General features: G+C 37.1%; 1 non-coding gene across 1 annotated transcript; it reads left to right on the forward strand.

Annotated features, from left to right (window-relative positions):
- The first annotated feature begins 17,331 nt into the window (after nucleotides 1-17,331).
- LOC122106941 lies at nucleotides 17,332-17,461 on the forward strand. Its single transcript, XR_006147260.1, has one exon. It is a non-coding gene; the product is annotated as a small nucleolar RNA SNORA19 (small nucleolar RNA).
- The last annotated feature ends 240 nt before the right edge of the window (nucleotides 17,462-17,701 follow it).

The raw sequence follows: 17,701 nt of genomic DNA on the forward strand, positions 1-17,701 counted from the left end.
AACTGTTATTCTGGACCATACAGTTATGTAATTGATATAAATTGAATGCAAGGAGATATCCTGTGTTCTGGTTGTTAGGTGTATTATTCTTACAATGTACCAGATAATGCTCTAGCCACTTGAAATGCATGACCTCATCCAATCCAGGCAACATAATTGAATTACACATTATTCCTACCATCTCTGTTTCACTGATTAGTATTATTCTCAATCAGAGTAAAAAATAAGGCCTTTGTTGAAGGTCACGCTACTAGAATTGGGATTCATCCTCAAATCATTTGATGTCAAACTCTCAATCAGAGTTTTCATCAGTATTATGCTTTGCTGATTATCATAAGCAGGAAGGAAACATCAGAGATAAGCATTATGGTTGGATTCAAATGTTGTCTGTAAAGCAAATAGAAAAGAAGATATATCCTGATCTGGAATGAACTGAGTTTTTCTAAATTGAACATATATTAAATTTTATATACCCTATCAAGGGAACACTTAGAGATAATGTCAATAAAATGGAGTTTTGTCACAAGATAATGATCTCCTGCTGCTACATAAGCATGAATGTGAAGCCGAGTTGTTTATTTTCAATGCAGGGAAAAATCAATCCCAGAATTTTGCTCTGTAACAGTGATTTTGGTTCTATTATGCAAAATGATGAGTGTTGATTTAATAATTTTGCTTGATGGATGTTTAAGAGAGAAAATGACAGATGTTCCCTGTACCAAGACAAGCCCAGGGGAATTCTGATGGCTTAGAAAATATACTTTTTGTATGCTTTGCCTAACCAGAAGCAGTCATCCATAAAAAGGATGAGGTTGCACTTCTGTTGTAATCGGCACCTTTATGAATGAAATGATTTATGATCTATTAAGGGTGCTGTAGGTTTTAGCTTTAATCTAAAATAATGATTAACCATGAAGATGTAAGTTCTAAGAAGGCAGGAAAAATAGATAGATATATACATACATACATACACACATGCATACATACCTACTTTCATACATACATAGATTCATAGATCTATAGATGATGAATAGATGGATCTAGAAAAAAAGAACCTAAAATGTCAACTAAATTCAGTAGTAATCATAACTCAATTTTCATATTATTTCCTGATAAAATTGAGCAGCAAATGATTACTTGACACATAGCTTGTATAGTATCCATAGACTGCTAATTCTCCAAAAGACATATAATTAAGTACGTATCTGTGAACATATACTAGATATCATCTGTCTTAATATCTATGATCGTTTCGGATTCTCCACCTTATACCTTTATCCAATTTTACCATGAAACTTTTCATCCCAGAATTTTTTTTTCTTTTTTAATAATAACACGCTTGCTATAATTTGTTGTTTTTTTAGAACTAGGGCATTCACTAGAATCATCATGTGTGACTTCAAATGTTTTTCAAAACTCAAGTACAAAATTGATCTAGTCAGAGCAGATAAATTTCAATCGCCATTTTTAAGAAGTCTGAAATGAATAAATGGGTTACAAAACTTTTGTGTGTAAGTAAACTCTTCAGATGTCATTTTTAGATCTAGAGTTAATAACATCACTTTTTAAGAGGTGCTCAGTGAGTAGCACATTTCTTCCTTCCTTCTTCAACTTCTAAAATAACAGGGATTGAGCTAGAGGGTTGGTTAAATGGGAACCATCATTCTCTGATGTGGAGAATATTGTTTTTATGTCCTCAGGATACCAGGATGTGACCACCCATTTGGAGCAGTACCAGAACAATATAAGCCATTCCAGATGAAAATTATCTTCTTTGATACTTAAGAAATATGTTAACTTTTCTTTCTTGGGCTCTCTTCCAAAAAAAAAAAAAAAGGAAGAGATTGGGCTGAGAGGAACTCAATTGCTCCTTCCACACTAAAGATGTTGTCCACGTCTCCTCCAGTTTGGCAGAATGTGTGAGGAAGGAAACCTTGATGGTTAATCCATTGAAGTTCCTTTCATTTTTCCATGTGGATTGTGACTACAACCATCTATACTTCTGGTGCCAGAAAGAAGTTACTCACACTTCTTCAACTTCAGCATAAGAAATATAATGTGCTGCCAAACAAAGCATTCCAAATAGTACTAGCTTAAATCAGTAAAGAGTAACTGACTGTTCCTCATCATTTTCTGAAATAACTGGCCATCTCAAGGCTTCACATTGCTAGTGAGGTCCCCCAAGAAAGCCTCTCACATACCTGGAGCTGAAGTACTGATGTTTGACTGGATGTCTTTTTTTCATCCACCTAGTTTCTGTTTATGATGATTCAACCCCTAGTACCTTTCAACAAGTTTTCTCCCAATAGTAGAAAAGTATGGATTTCTTTGCAACATGGCTACTAGGTTACAAACAAAGCAAAAGTGGATACTTTTAGACCTCTTAAGGACTAAATCCAGAACTACTTGAATAATCTAATTTTACTACATTTTGCAAATCAAGACAAATCACAGATCCAAAGCAGGAAAAATAGACCCCTCTTATCTCTTCTTGGGAAGATACACCAGCAGAGAATGCAGAAACTTGGCAGAAATATGAGGCAAAGAGAGTTTTCTCCATTCTTCTATTTTGTGCCTAATCCTCTTTCTATCCTAGCAAAAAGAGATTCATTGCCTCTGATCCTATTATATCCATACTTTCCTGCTTCTTTTGCTTCATCCAGTATTCTAAACTAATTCTATTTGATGTGTGGAGCCAGAAGGTTGATGCCTGATCACTATGCCCAAGGGACAGTTCTGTTGAAAAAAAAAAGCCTTTACTCTCTTTATTTCATCTAATGAATATGGCATTACATCTCAGATTTTAGCATATTGGTTATCTTCCCTGATTAAAACCTACTAGTTTCAACAGAGTGTTTTAGAGAAAACAAACACAACTAATTTATTCAAATCCATTGTATAATCTTTTTAGGTAATATTTACTCGTGAATACATTTGTGGTTTTAGGAACAAATTTATTGGGAGAGAGTTTGAATCTCTATAATTTTAATAGCTCCACTCTTTAAGACAGCATTGTAATCACTACTGCTTCATTAAGATACATGGCTGCATTGGATTGTTTTGTTAATGGAACCGAGTTGTCAACCATTGTTTAAACAGAAATTTGGTGCTTAGAGCACCAAGTCAGATGTGGCTTGAAAATAATGTTTGTCAATGTTCGCAGAAAGACAGGCTTCTTGAAAAAGATGCCATCCACATTCAGTGCTTAACACAGGTATTGTTTTTTGATCTTTCTCCTTAACTCTGAAGTCCGTAGTTTTATTTTTGTAAACAAAAATAAGAAAAAAAATCGGCATACAAAGAAAGGAGAGAGCCTAAATGCAAAACAACAAACAAAAACAGGAAAAGCTGACATACTCTTCAAGGTTCCAATAGTTCGAATTTTCTTGTATTTGGAATGAGTAATGGGCTTTGTGGTGAATGTGTAACGTAACAATCACATTGTTCATACTTTTAGTAGAGTTGAGAAATTCTAACGGGAAGAAAATGCTAACGTAAACAGTTTTGAGTTCCACTACCTGGCCCTCTGATACCTGACCCAGATTCTTGATACTAAATCACTCTCTCTCTATTTTTAAAAATTTCATATGGCCCATAACCTCCAACTTGAAACTTTATATCACTATTGTCATTGTCAACATTAATGACAGAGAATTCAAGACAGAATATCTTCTGTTTTATGACTCTATATTAATTTCCAGGGATTGCTATAACAAAATATCACCAGCTGAGTGGCTGAAATAACAGAAATATAATGTTCTCTCAGTTCAATAAGTTGGAAGTCAGAAACCCAGATGTCACCAAGTGGTTTCCTTTGTAAGAGCAAATCTACTCCATAAATGTCCTTGAGCTTATGGTAGCCTCTGGTAATCATTGGCTCGGAGATTATTTCCCTTGTGCTTCAACATCATTTACTGTATATATGTGTTTGTTTAGCACATGTTATTCTTTGTACTTAAATTGACTCTTTTGATAAGCCTACGTTTCCTATTACATTAAAGCCCACTCTGACGATCTCATATTACCAAGCATATGTTATGCATCATACCCTCTGTGCCAGTGTCTCTTATAAATTTATGAATATTTTCAGGGAAATTGGTATTAAGATGTTTTGAAATTATGTTCTTCTAAGTCTATGTACAAGAATATTCTATAAAACTCTTTACTTTGACACAATAATTTCACCTTCACAGTTTCCACTTGAATGGAAATATACCACTCTTCATGCCACTACCCATTATGCTTGTCGTTGAAAGCTAATGGAGAGTTCCTTGTCTTACTGAAGAAAGAATGCAGGGGTAGACAGAGGAATCCTAGCAAAGTAAGATTGTTTAAAGCAAAAGCAAAATTACGTTCTCATAGAATATGGAAGGGAGGCAATTGACCAAGTAGTTTAACTGACACAGCTAAAGCAAAAGTATACCTTCCAGAGAAGATAAAGGCAAGAGATGCCCAACAAAGTGGCTATGTTAATCAAGGCCCTGGCGTTTAGACACTATGACAGGCAGTGTTTCAAGTTTACACTGAGTATCTCTACAAGTATGAATATTTCTGAGGAATGGTAAGTCTTTTCTAAGAACCAGGGAATAGGGAAAGATTTACCTTCAAAGATAAGATAGATAGAAAGGTGTATACACACTCTTACCTAAATGATATGTAGAAGAAACCTCTGGCTAACCTTCAAGTCTGGTGTCCACTTGGGGTCTGCTACCACGATTGGCCACAGTGTCAGGCAGATGCCTTAGCTATGATCAGCGGGTATCCAAGGGCCATGAAGGAGCAAGGCTCTTCTGAAAATGCACTACTAAATAGTGTGGCACCTACTCTCCGGCTCCTTTGTGTAATTGTCACTCTTTCTCTCTACCTATGATGATGTCATGCTCCTAAACTATTTTATATGGTTTTTCTAGGAGAAGTCATTTTGTATAAAGTATATACAGTCTCTGGCTTCTAATCTCCAAGAAATCTTAGTAGAAAATTTTAAAATTAACTTTGAGCCAAATGGTAAAATATGAATTTCTTAGCTGGCTTATGCTATTTTTAAAAAATGTACAGTGGGTCCAATCTGTTCTGCTGCCTATTTATGGAAAGCCCGTGAAGTGCACTGTGAATGCTTAAATCATTGAAAGCACAGAAAATGACAAAAATGTTTTGTGTCAGGTGCCAATCATATGAAACTTCAATGCTCACCCCAATGTTTCATTGGATCATAGACATATTATTCAATTACATATTTTCTATGATTGTTTTATGGTACAAGAGTAGAGTGAAGAAGTTATCACAGAATCTAGATGAGCCACAAACCACAAATATTTATAGTAATATTTTATTTACTATAATTTCTTCATTAAAAGAGTTGTGTCCTTTGTAGAAATGAGATGAACTTCTGAGGTAGAGTTAGAGGAAAGGAATAGCAAAATTGACAGAAGGGCTAGGGTGGGGATCAAGAGAAAGCAAGCACACAGGCATCAAGTATGTAATCCTACATTTGTAATTCTAGCTACTTGGGAGGCTGACAAAAAGATGATCAAGGTTTAGCATGAGCCAAAGAAGAAAACTTTGTACTGTCCCTATCATTGTAAGTTTTTAAGGTTTGGGAATGAAGTTGTTAGTCCTAGTAGCTCCATTTTTCTAGAAAGAAATACAAACTAGGAATCAAATCATCACCATTAAGAGTTGTAAGTGTTTAAAAGAACTCCCCCAATCCCTTTACTAAAACAATGGCCTTCTGTGGCATTCATAAACATAACTTCCACTCACTTTTAAAATATGATTTGGCCAACGTAAATCTATGGGCACTAATGTCAAGCTTTCTGAGTAAAGTAAAACAAATCACTCATTGTCTAAAGAATACAAAAGATTATACCATAACCCCAGAATAACTAAAATTCAGATGGTGCCTATTGAGATTGGTGTCTGAGCTTCCCATGATTTGTGCATGGTCTTATAGTTTTGTGTGAACATCCTTGGGGGTGACTTGGGAGTGAAACATAAAAGAAAAGAACCTACAAAACTGTTCTTAGGCTCTAGCCATGCAAATTTTTAAAAAAAATATATAAATACCCTTCGCATTTATTTTCTTACTCCTAAAACAGGGATTGATAATACCAAAAAATATAAGATTGTAATGCTTGATAAGAAATGTACGCATTAACCTGCCCATGTAATTGTAACCCCTCTGTACAGTGTGTTCACAAAAAAATAAAAATTAATAAAAGTCATAAAAATGAGAAAATAAAGCTTCAAATTCAAAAAAAATATAAGATTGTAAATGTGGATAAAATAATTGGAATATTTCTTGTCACATGTTGTTAAAAATTGGATGAAAACCTGAGAGAATCTGAGTCCTTCAAATTGTCATGATATTTTTTCTAAAGATATTATCCTGTATTGCAGCTTTATTTTTTTTTGCTCAAAATATTATTACAAAAGCTATGGTGAACTTAGCATGGTTTCACTAGTATATGGTTTTCTTGTTCTGCTAGAGGTAGCATTTTTAAAAGGGTAATTTAATTGATACGTCACAAAAAAACGTGATGATGTAAAGGAAGAGATGGAGATCATACCCTGTACAATAAAAATAGTTTGGGAAATTTGATGTAAATACAGACAGTTAAAAGAGAATTAGGTCATGCATGATCATGCCTGTTCAGGACCATGGGGTATATGATGCACAAGCTGGTAGAGAAGACAGGAGTGGTGCACGATACTTGATATCTAGTGTCACAGGGGATTGAATAACTTCTCTCGACACATAACGATATCAACGAAAATGTGGTCTTGACAAACACTTAAACTGTTACAGAAGAGATTCAGTCCAACATCAGAAAGCACTTACATGTTAAGTTCCATTTCAGCTCTGAAATTGGACTTTTATGAAATAAACTGTATCATTAGAGACTGTTCCAAAGTGACTTTGTATAAATTCAGGTCTCCAGTAATCTTTTCAGGTATCACATGGAATTCTACCCTGTCCTCACATTTAATCCTACTAGTAACATTTTATTAATTCGGTCAGCTATCTTTGCAGAACAAATGTGTCTATCCTTGAAATTTGGGGAACATTTTGTCATCTTTTTTTTTTTTTTTTTTTTTTAATTTAATTTAATTTTATTTGGGAACATACTGTACAGAGGGGTTACAATTACATGGGCAGGATAATGCATACATTTCTTACCAAGCATTGCAGCCTCCTCCTTTGTTTACCCTTCACCTCCCTTCCCAGCCTCCCCCCTCCCTCCCACCCAATCATACCACCCCTCCCCCCCCCCCCCCCGACATTGTAAAGCTGGTTTTGACATGACATTTTGTACTTCTCATTGTTGCAACAGGTCCACCTGAATCCTTAAACGACTTGTTTGTCCCCATCTCCTCCACATGTTATACTGACATCAAATATAGTGAAAGCGGGGGTTACACTGTGGGGGAGGGACATACAAAGCAACAAAGAGATAATATTATAAATGCGTTAGAAACACATGCATGAAAGAAACAAAAACATTAAAATACATATTTGAGGTTTCGTTTTCCTAACATCACATTATTTGACTTTTTCCGCTTGACTCATACCTATACTAGATATTGCAAATAAGGGAAACCATGGGACCTATGTTTCTTTGGGCCTGGCTTACTTCACTTAATATAATTTTTTCCAAGCCTTTCCATTTCCTAACAAATGGGGAAATGTCATTCTTTCTGATGGAGGCATAGAATTCCATTGTGTATATATACCACATCTTCTTGATCCATTCATCTACTGAGGGGCATCTGGGTTGGTTCCATGTCTTAGCTATGGTAAATAATGCTGCAATAAACATAGTTGTGCTGGTAGCTTTAGTGTGGCCTTGTTTGTGATCATTTGGGTAAATGCCCAAAAGTGGGATTGCTGGGTCATTGGGGAGCTCTATGTGGAGTCTTTTGAGGAACCTCCATACTGCTTTCCAAAGTGGTTGAACAAGTTTACATTCCCACCAACAATGAAGTAAGGTTCCTTTCTGTCCACATCCCCTCCAGCATCTGTTGTTGTTAGAGTTCTTGATTTTTGCTGTTCTAACTGGAGTGAGGTGATATCTCAATGTTGTTTTGATTTGCATTTCTTTTATGGCTAGGGATGTTGAACATTTCTTCATGTGTCTATTGGCCATCCTTCTTTCTTCTTCATAGAAGCTTCTCTTTAAGTCTTTCGCCCACTTACTTATTGGGCAGTTGTTTCTTTGAGGATTTGTTGTTGGGTGGTTTAATTTTTTGAGTTCCAAGTATATTTTAGATATGAGACCCTTGTCCGTTGTATGGCTAGTAAAGATCTTCTCCCAGTCCGTGGGCTTTCTATTGATCTTGCTAGCTATGTCATTTGCCCTGCAGAAGCTCTGCAACCTTATACAATCCCATTTGTCCAGCCTTTCTTTGATTTGTTGTGTTTCCGGGTCTTTATTCAGAAAATTTCGGCCTGTGCCAAGGAGACCCAGGGTTTCTCCTATTCCATCCTGTAATGTTTTCAGAGTGTCTGCTTTGAGTTCAAGGTCTTTGATCCATTTGGAGTTGATTCTGGTGCAGGGTGATAAATAAGGATCTAGCTTTAGTTTTCTACATGTAGTTAACCAGTTTTGCCAGCACCATTTACTGAAGAGGCTGTCTGTCTTCCATTCTATTGTTTTAGCTCCCTTATCGAAGATTAGATGGCTATTGGTCTGTAGGTTCATTGCTGGGTTTTCAATTCTATTCCATTGGTCCTGAGGTCTGTTCTTATGCCAATACCAAGCTGTTTTGATTACTATGGCTTTATAGTAGAGTTTGAAATTTGGTACTGATATTCCTCCAGCAGTGTTCTTTCCGTTGAGGAGCGTTTTTGCTATTCGGGGTCTTTTATTGTTCCATATGAATTTTTGGATTGCCTCTTCTATTTCCTTGAAGAATGAGGGTGGAATTTTGATAGGTATTGCGTTGAATTTGTAGATAGCCTTGGGAAGTATTGCCATTTTCACAATGTTAATCTTTCCAATCCAGGAGCATGGGAGGTTTTGCCATTTTTTAAGTTCTGTGTTGATTTCCTTTTTCAAGATTTTAAAGTTTTCATCATAGAGGTCCTTCACTTCTTTAGTTAAGTTAATTCCTAGGTATTTTATTTTTTGTGGGGCTATTACAAATGGAGTTGCTTTCCTAATTTCAGCCACACTTTTCTCATTGTTGGCATACAGAAAAGCCATTGATTTTTGGGGGTTAATTTTATAACCTGCTACTTTGCCAAAGTTTTGAATCAGCTTGAGTAATTTGGGAGTGGAGTCTATGGGATTCTTTAAATACAAGATCATGTCATCTGCAAAGAGGGAGAGTTTTATTTCTTCTTTCCCTATTTGGATCCCCTTTATGTCTGCATCTTGTCTTATTGCTGTAGCTAGGCATTCTAATACTAGATTGAAGAGAAGTGGAGAGAGTGGGCATCCTTGTCTTGTTCCTGAGTTAAGAGGAAATGGCTTTAGTTTTTCACCATTGAGTATAATGCTGGCTGTAGGTTTGTCATATACAACCTTTATTGTATTGAGGAATGTTCCATGGATTCCTAATTTTTTCAAAACTTTCATCATAAAGGGGTGTTGGATCTTGTCGAATGCTTTTTCTGCGTCTATTGAGATAACCATGTGGTTCTTATTCTTGCTCCTGTTGATGTGATGAATAATATTAATTGATTTGCGTATATTGAACCAGCTTTGCATCCCTGAAATGAATACTGTTTGATCGTGGTGTATGATTTTTTGGATGAATTGTTGAAGTCGGTTGGCCAAAATTTTGTTGAGAAGTTTTGCATCAATGTTCATCAAAGAAATGGGTCTATAGTTCTCTTTCTTTGATGAGTCCCTGCCAGGTTTTGGGATGAGGGTTATGATGGCTTCATAGAATGTGTTCGGTAGTGAGCTTTCTCTTTCAATTTCATTGAAGAGTTGGAGGAGAATTGGTGTGAGCTCTGCTTTGAAGGCCTTGTAAAATTCCGCTGTAAAACCATCTGGTCCTGGACTTTTCTTAGCTGGGAGGTCTCTTATTGCTGTTTCTATTTCAATGCTTGATATGGGCCTGTTAAGATAGTTTACCTCATCTTGGTTTAGTTTTGGCATGTCAATATTTGCTAGGAAGAGGTCCATTTCTGTCAAGTTCTCAAACTTATTAGCATAAAGTTTTGAGAAGTATTCCCTTATAATGTTCTGAATCTTGCTTGTTTCCGTGGTGATGTTTCCATTCTCATCTCTGAGTTTATTAATTTGGGTGTGTTCTCTTCTTTTTCTGATAAGATTTGCTAAGGGTCTGTCAATTTTGTTGAGTTTTTCGAAGAACCAACTCTTTGTTTTGTTGATTCTTTCTATAGTTGTTTTGGATTCTAATTCATTTAATTCTGATTTAATTTTGATTATTTCTTTCCGTCTACTGGATTGGGGTTTATCTTGCTGCTCTTTTTCAAGGAGGTTTAGATGTGTCATTAAATTGTTAGTTTCAGATCTTTCCAATTTGTTGATGTAGGAGCTCAGAGCTATAAACTTGCCTCTGAGTACTGCCTTTGCTGTGTCCCAGAGGAGCTGGTATTTTGTGTGTTCATTTTTATTGAATAGCATGAACATTTGAATTTCCTTTCTAATCTCTTCCATGACCCACTCATGATTCAGCAGTGTGTTGTTCAGCCTCCATGTGATACCGGACTTTCTTTGGTGGCTTTTGGTGTTGAGTTCTAACTTTATTCCCTTGTGGTCAGAGAGAATGCAAGGTATAACTTCAATGTTTCTGAATTTAGACAAGTTTGCTTTGTGGCCTAAAATGTGGTCTATTTTAGAAAACGTTCCATGTGCTGCTGAGAAAAACGTGTATTCTGATGCTGCTGGGTGAAATGTTCGGTAAATGTCTGTTAAGTCTAGTTGATCTATGCAGCTGTTTAGATCTGCGGTTTCTCTGTTGAATTTTTGCCGAGTTGATCTATCTAGTGGGGAGAGTGGTATGTTAAAATCCCCAACGATTAATGTCTTTGGATCTATATGGGATTTGAGGGAAAGTAGTGTTTCTTTGATAAATTTGGGTGCTCCATTGTTTGGCGAATAGATATTTAGAATTGTAATATCCTCCTGAAGGAGAGATCCTTTAATTAGTATGTAGCGACCTTCTTTATCTCTTTTCACGAATTTTAATTTGAAGTCTATTTTATCTGATATTAGGATTGCAACTCCCGCCTGTTTATGCGGTCCGTTTGCTTGGTAGATTTTGTTCCAGCCTTTAACATTGAAAATGTGTTTGTTTTTACGGGCAAGATGTGACTCCTGCAGGCAGCAGATAGAAGGGTCTTGTTTTTTAATCCAACTAGACAGTCTATGTCGCTTAATTGGAGAGTTCAGTCCGTTAACATTAAGAGATAGGACTGAGAGGTATTTGGGAGTTCCTGCCATGTTATCTACCTTCTTGGGGGCTCCGAAAACTGGGTTCTTCCTATGGTTCTTGGATTCTCAGTTTGGGTGCAGTTTCTTGGCCTTTATTGCGGTCTTGTTGGTTTTCTATGTGTAGGACATCTTTAAGAATCTTTTGTAGGGCTGGTTTGGTGGAGATGTATTGTCTCAATTTTTCTTTGCTATGGAAGGTTTTTATTTGGCCTTCAGTTATGAAGGAGAGTTTAGCTGGGTACAGTATTCTTGGTTGATAGTTGTTTGTTTTTAGGGCATGGCATACATCATTCCAGGCTCGTCTTGCTTTGATTGTCTCTGCTGAGAAATCTGAGGTGATTCTAATTGGTTTCCCTTTATAAGTGATTACCCTTTTCTCTCTGACAGCTTTAAGGATCTTTTCCTTGTTCTGGGTTGATCCTGTGTGGATTATAATGTGACGGTGGGATGTCCTATTCTGGTCTGGTCTATTTGGGGTTCTAAAGGCTTCTTGTATCTGGATAGGCCTATCTTTTTGCATGTTTGGGAAGTTCTCTGCTAGGATCCTGTTAAACAGATTTCCTAGACCATTAACTTCTGTTTCTAGGTGCTCCTCTACACCCATTATCCTTAGATTAGGCCTTCTGATGGTGTCTTCCAGGTGTTGGATAGATCTATCATATTTCTTGGACTTGTCTTGGATGGTTGTATGTTCTTTCTCTATAATATCTAGGCTGTCTTCAATCCCTGAGATTCGATCTTCTGCATGTTCTAACCTGCTGTCAAGACTCTCTACTTTGTTTTTTTATCTCTTTTCCTTCTAGTTGGTCAGCTTTGATGGCTTCAAGTTCTTTGTTGAAGCTCTGTTTTAGGTCTTGTATGAATTTCTTTACTTCCTTAATTTGGTGTTCAGTGTTTGTCCTCAAATCACTTAGTTGATTGGTTATGGTTTCTTTGGGCTCCCATTCCTTCTGTTGGGTTCCATTCAGCATTCCCTTTGTGGTCTCCCTGACTTCCTTCATCTCTTTGTTAATGGATTCCATGAATGCCTTTAGTGATCTTTGTGTGTTCTCTACCTGGTCTCTCAATTCCTGTATTACTCTTTGATTAGCTTCCTCCCGTTCATGGGATTCCTGCAGATCTCTTTGAGTGTTCTCAGCCTGCTCACGCCATTCCTCCCTTTCTCTTTGAGTATTCTCAAGTTGTTCACGCAAATCCTGTATCAGTTTTTGAGTAGCTTCCTCACGCTTATGATATTCCTGTATAAACTTCTGGGATGCCTCCTCTCTCTCCCTATCACGCTCATACAGAGTCCTTTGTACGTTGTCAAACTTTTCATTTATCATGTTTGCCACCAGTGTTTGTAGAGCTGTTTGGGAACTCTCCTCTGGATTATTCATTATCTGTTCTAACCCCTGATTATCAGGATTGGGAATTGAGATACCCGAATTTGCCATTTTTCTTGTGTTTTTCCGGCTTACTCTGCCCATTTGAGATGAAGATAGCACCAGTTTTGTGCTAGAACACTATCTTAAGGCAACCATCAACCAAAGTTTGCATTTGTACAGTCAATAGTCTACAGATACAATCTAGTTCAACAGATACATCTATTCGACATCAAACAACTATATGTTAAAGGACTTTGAACCGCAGAGAAGAATTTGGAAAACCAGAAATTATTAGGGTTAGGGAGAGATGTGGGTAAAAAATAGGAATAGATTGGTGTGGGAAGGCACAGGGAGAGTTAACTATGTCCTAATCACAATGCAGGAAATAGGTTGGGTAGGATGTAAGTAGAGAGAGAGAGAAAAGGGAAGAAAGGGAAAGGGGAATGAAAAGAGACCAGAAAAAAAATAGAGACGTAAAAATTAATGTTATTTTAGAGATTAAAAGACCATCTATTTATAGAGGGATATGAATATGTTGAGAGAAAGGGAGGGACATAGAGGAGATGAGAAAAACTTTTAAAAAATGCTTAAAATATTATATAGGTATAAAGAGGTAGTACTGTTATTAATGAGTTTAAGTCTCAGAGGTTTTGAATTGAGTAATAAGTTTGTGGATTAAGTGTGTACACAATGGGGGATAGGGTCTACTGGTTAACTACGGGTTTATCTGAGGATGTGCAGGACAAGAGTTAAGTCACATAAAGGTGAACAAAGAGGAAAAGTTGGAAAGGATAGGAAAGTGAGAAGAAAAGATCAGAAGTTCAGTAGAGCTAGAAAAAAAACAAAAACAGAAAGATAATTAAGAATGAATGAAAAAGAGAAAGAAGACAAGAAAAGAAAAGAAAACACACATTCACGTATTCCTAAAATAAAAATTATAAGAGGAGAAAAAAAAATTAATGGAAAACAATTATTTTTTCAGAAGAGGCAAAAATTAAAGATTAATAAAAGTTTTAGAAAAGCAAAAAAAAAATTTTTTTTTATATATATATAAGGTAACAAAAAACGAGAAAAAAACAAAACAAGAAAAAGAAAAAAAGAAAAGAAGAAGAAGAAGAAAAAAAAAGTTCTTTGATTTTTTTTTTTTTTTTTTGGGAGGGGTGGGAAGAGTCCTGTATCTCCCTTTTGTCTGTAACCAGAGTCTGGTTGGAGTCTCTGGTCAGCTTGAGGTCCTGTGGCTTGATTGGTTTCTTAAGTCAGTTTGTTGGAACAGGCAGAAAAATGCTCTGCTTTACCCAAGATTTTGAGATCCCCCTCCCAGGTTAGTTTACTGGGAGGGTGATCTGCTTTGAGAATCACAAAAGAGGGGGATGCAGTGATGAGGCTAGGTTCTGGGTAGAGTTGAGGTCTTTCAAGGAACAGTAGCTTTTCCCTGGGGCTATTTTGTGAAAAAAAAAACTCACAGCACCCAGCCTGGAGCCATTCTCAGGGTTTCTGTTTTTCAATTGATTGTGGTGGCTGCTAGAGGGAGGGGCTGCCTCTGGCTCTGGCCACCCAGCGAGGAGAGCCACTCCAATGGCTGGTGCCTGAGCTGGGCGACCCCTCCCTGGATGGAACTGAGTCTGTGAGGTCACCTCGCCGCCAAGTTCCCGTGAACTGCCAAATGACTAGCTCTATTCCAAGGCCTGAGCTGGAGCTAGCCGCTCCTCCGAGCTTTGTCGGTATCCAAGATGGAGATCACCGGTGCTGGGGGGGGGAGGGGTGGCCTTCCCTCCTCTGCTCCCAGAGGAGTGAGGAAGTGGGGCTTCTACTCACGCGGAGTCTTGGATCTCGGGTCGTCTCTGGTCTGCAAAGTGCAGGATGAAGTTGTCCGCTCCTTGTCGGTTCTTGCTGGTGTTGAGTAGAATCCGCTGGTCCGCTGCGTCTGGCTCCTTCGTCCCGGACTGCGTCTCAGGTATGCCTCCGCGGCGGTGGTCGCCGCTGCGACCCTGCCGCCGCAGCGGCAGCTGCTCAGATGTGTCTGCTTGGCTTCCCCTCTCTTGACTAACTCTCTGTCCTGTGATGGCACACTTGGTGTGATTCTCTGGCTTGGGACTGTTCACTGGAACTCTGAAACTGTTTTCTATGCAAGAGCTTGTTCAGATTCCAGCTTCTCCTCCGCCATCTTCTCGGAACTCCCGACACAGTCTTTCTAATGGGCTGAATTAGAAGTGATATCTCCCATTTTGTCATCTTATATTAGTTTGTTCTCAGTCATTGTCCTTATGTGGTCTAGGGGAAGTTTTGTTTTATAAACACGAACTAGATTTTCACAATGTACAAAGGGTAATGAATATAATTATCAGTTCCATTCCAAAAATCTGGCTTTTTAATATGTTGTGTTCTGTTCAAATGAACATTGGCAGTATTTTCCCAGTTTCTCTATAGCCCTCTACATCATCACTATGGAAAGATCTAGCCCGTTCACTCCACAGCCTCTTTCTGAGCTCAGTTTCTTGTGCATGACTTGATCATATACATGCACAACCATATACACATGACACGTCATGCTTGGAACTGTAATTAGCTAACAATTCAAGAACAAAGGTTAGTTCTAATAATGATGAATATGGCTTATATCAATAACGGAATACTTAACACCTTCATGTGGAAACCCTTCTAATTCTCAAAAGGAAAAATAGATGTGTAGTCTTGCCTACACATTTCTCAAAATCCTGATGGAAATGTTTTCTCCTTCAGACACAGAAAAAAATGACAACTTTTAAGTAACTAGTTTCCAACTACCAAAACTATAGAGCACCCATAGGTCCAAATGCACCAAATGCACGTTTTAATTCTTACTTTTATTTTGATGGTGGCCTAAATTATCATTCACCTGTGGATTTTTAATGACTAAATTGCAGTGCAGTAAAACCACCTTGTAAAATCTACAAACATCTAACATCAATAAACAACACTGAGAAAACATGTTTGCTCAGGTGCCAAGCTTTTGCAGTAACGGCAATGTCTGTGCCTTCCTTCACACTTCAGGAAGTAAGGTGAAAGTTCACAAGGCACTACATAAATTTCTCAGCTTTTTATTTTTTATTTTTTCAGAGCCATTTACTTTCTTGCAACAGCTCTGCTCCCTTTGCTCGTTTCTCCCCATGTACCATCAGTCTCCTTGGCTTCATCTCACCTTCTTTCAACATTTAAAGCTACAGCGACAAGAGTTAAAGATCATGGAAACCATAAAATCTGGCTTCAAATCTAAACTGATGTACAGTCTTTTGAGGTTCCATAAGTAAAAACAAAAAAGCCTTGTAAGCCCTCAGTGAAGAAATCATCCTGGGTCTTTTATGACTGAGAAAAAGAGCAGAAAAGCAAACCTTTCCTTTTGTGAAGCAGTTGAAAATTAAAGTATTAGGGGAGTAAATATTCTATCCATTACAGATCACTGAAGGTGAATAAAAGAAAGGAATCTAAAGCAAATGGAAAAATTGTTTTCTTCTCAGTCACCTCTGAGATTAAAAAGGGAAAACACTAAAGACTTTGTTATTGTCATAGTTTCTTAGGAGGGTAATAAGTTAGATAAAGGCTAGATATCTCAAAGATTTCCAGCAATGAGCATATTCACAGGAAGAGGGTAATGGATCTAAAAGTTTTTATAATAAAATTAAAGCAAGTGAAAATAACAAGTTTCTCTGCATATAGCAAAATAATTAAATAATGAAGTCATGTTAGTTTGTAAAATTTCTCAGGAACTTTTATGGAAAGTATTTTTAAGTTCAAAGATACAATAAAGAATGTCTTCTTTTTAGGTGCAAATTGAAGGTTTGTGACAATCTTGTACCAGACAAGTGTTTATCAGTGTTAATTTTCCCACAGTATGTGCTTCCTTCATGTGTCCTGAACCACATGTTTGTAATTTTCACAATATTTTTGTTTATGTTTTTGTTTTGTTTTTGTTTTTGTTTTTGCCAGGTCTGGGGCTTGAACTCAGAGCCTGGGCGCTGTCCCTGAGTTCAAGGCTAGTGCTCTACCACTTGAGCCACAACGCCATTTCTGGCTTTTTCTGTTTATGTGATGCTGAGGAATTGAACCCAGGGCCTGCAAAGCAACCACTCTATGGCTGAGCCACCTTCCCAGCCCCAATTTTCACAACATTTTGATGACTGCTCTGACTGTTTTATCTGCTGTGGCAAAATGCGTTCATCATCTTTTATGTCACTGTTTGGGGACATCACACACTGCACTATCTACGATAATAAATGCATGTGTGCTGACTACTCCACTAATTAATCACCCCCATCTCTCTCATTCTCAAGCTTTAGGTTTTCTTATTACACAATAATTGTGAAATTAAGCCATTTGATCATCCTACAGTGACCTCTAAGTGCTCAGGTGAAAGCAAAGTTAAAAGTTGGAGATAATTACACTATGTAAATAACGTGAGTGTTGATGATAGTCTGAACTGTCTCTTCCTACCAGTAGCCAAGTCATGAATTTTAAAAAATGTTGACAAAGAAAATTAAGTGTGCCTTTGGTAAACACACAGATAAAAAGAATGGGGAAAAGTGCACATTTCATTGTCTTTTTTTCTTCAAATTGGGAGAAAAGATATTTCTGATGTGCTAAACAAATCTTTGGAGGTAAATTAGCAGCATGACTAACTTAGCCATTGCTGTCAGTCACCTTCAGACATGTTAATAGCTTCATAAATTTTGTCCATTTTATGATTTTGTATAGTAGAACAAATTTAATAAAAAAGCCTAATTCTCACTAATGAACTTACTAAAAAAAAAAAAAAAAGAATGGGAAAAAATCTTTATTTCTAATGGGGACCATATTTGAGAGGTTTAAATATGAAATACAACCTCTTAGAGCATTTCTTTAAGTTAAAAACCTAACCAAGAGCAAGGACCTTTTTTATTTAATCTCTGTAGT

This window comes from Dipodomys spectabilis, unplaced genomic scaffold (assembly GCF_019054845.1).
Source record: "Dipodomys spectabilis isolate Male_0828 unplaced genomic scaffold, ASM1905484v1 ptg000043l, whole genome shotgun sequence".
Lineage (NCBI taxonomy): Eukaryota > Metazoa > Chordata > Mammalia > Rodentia > Heteromyidae > Dipodomys > Dipodomys spectabilis.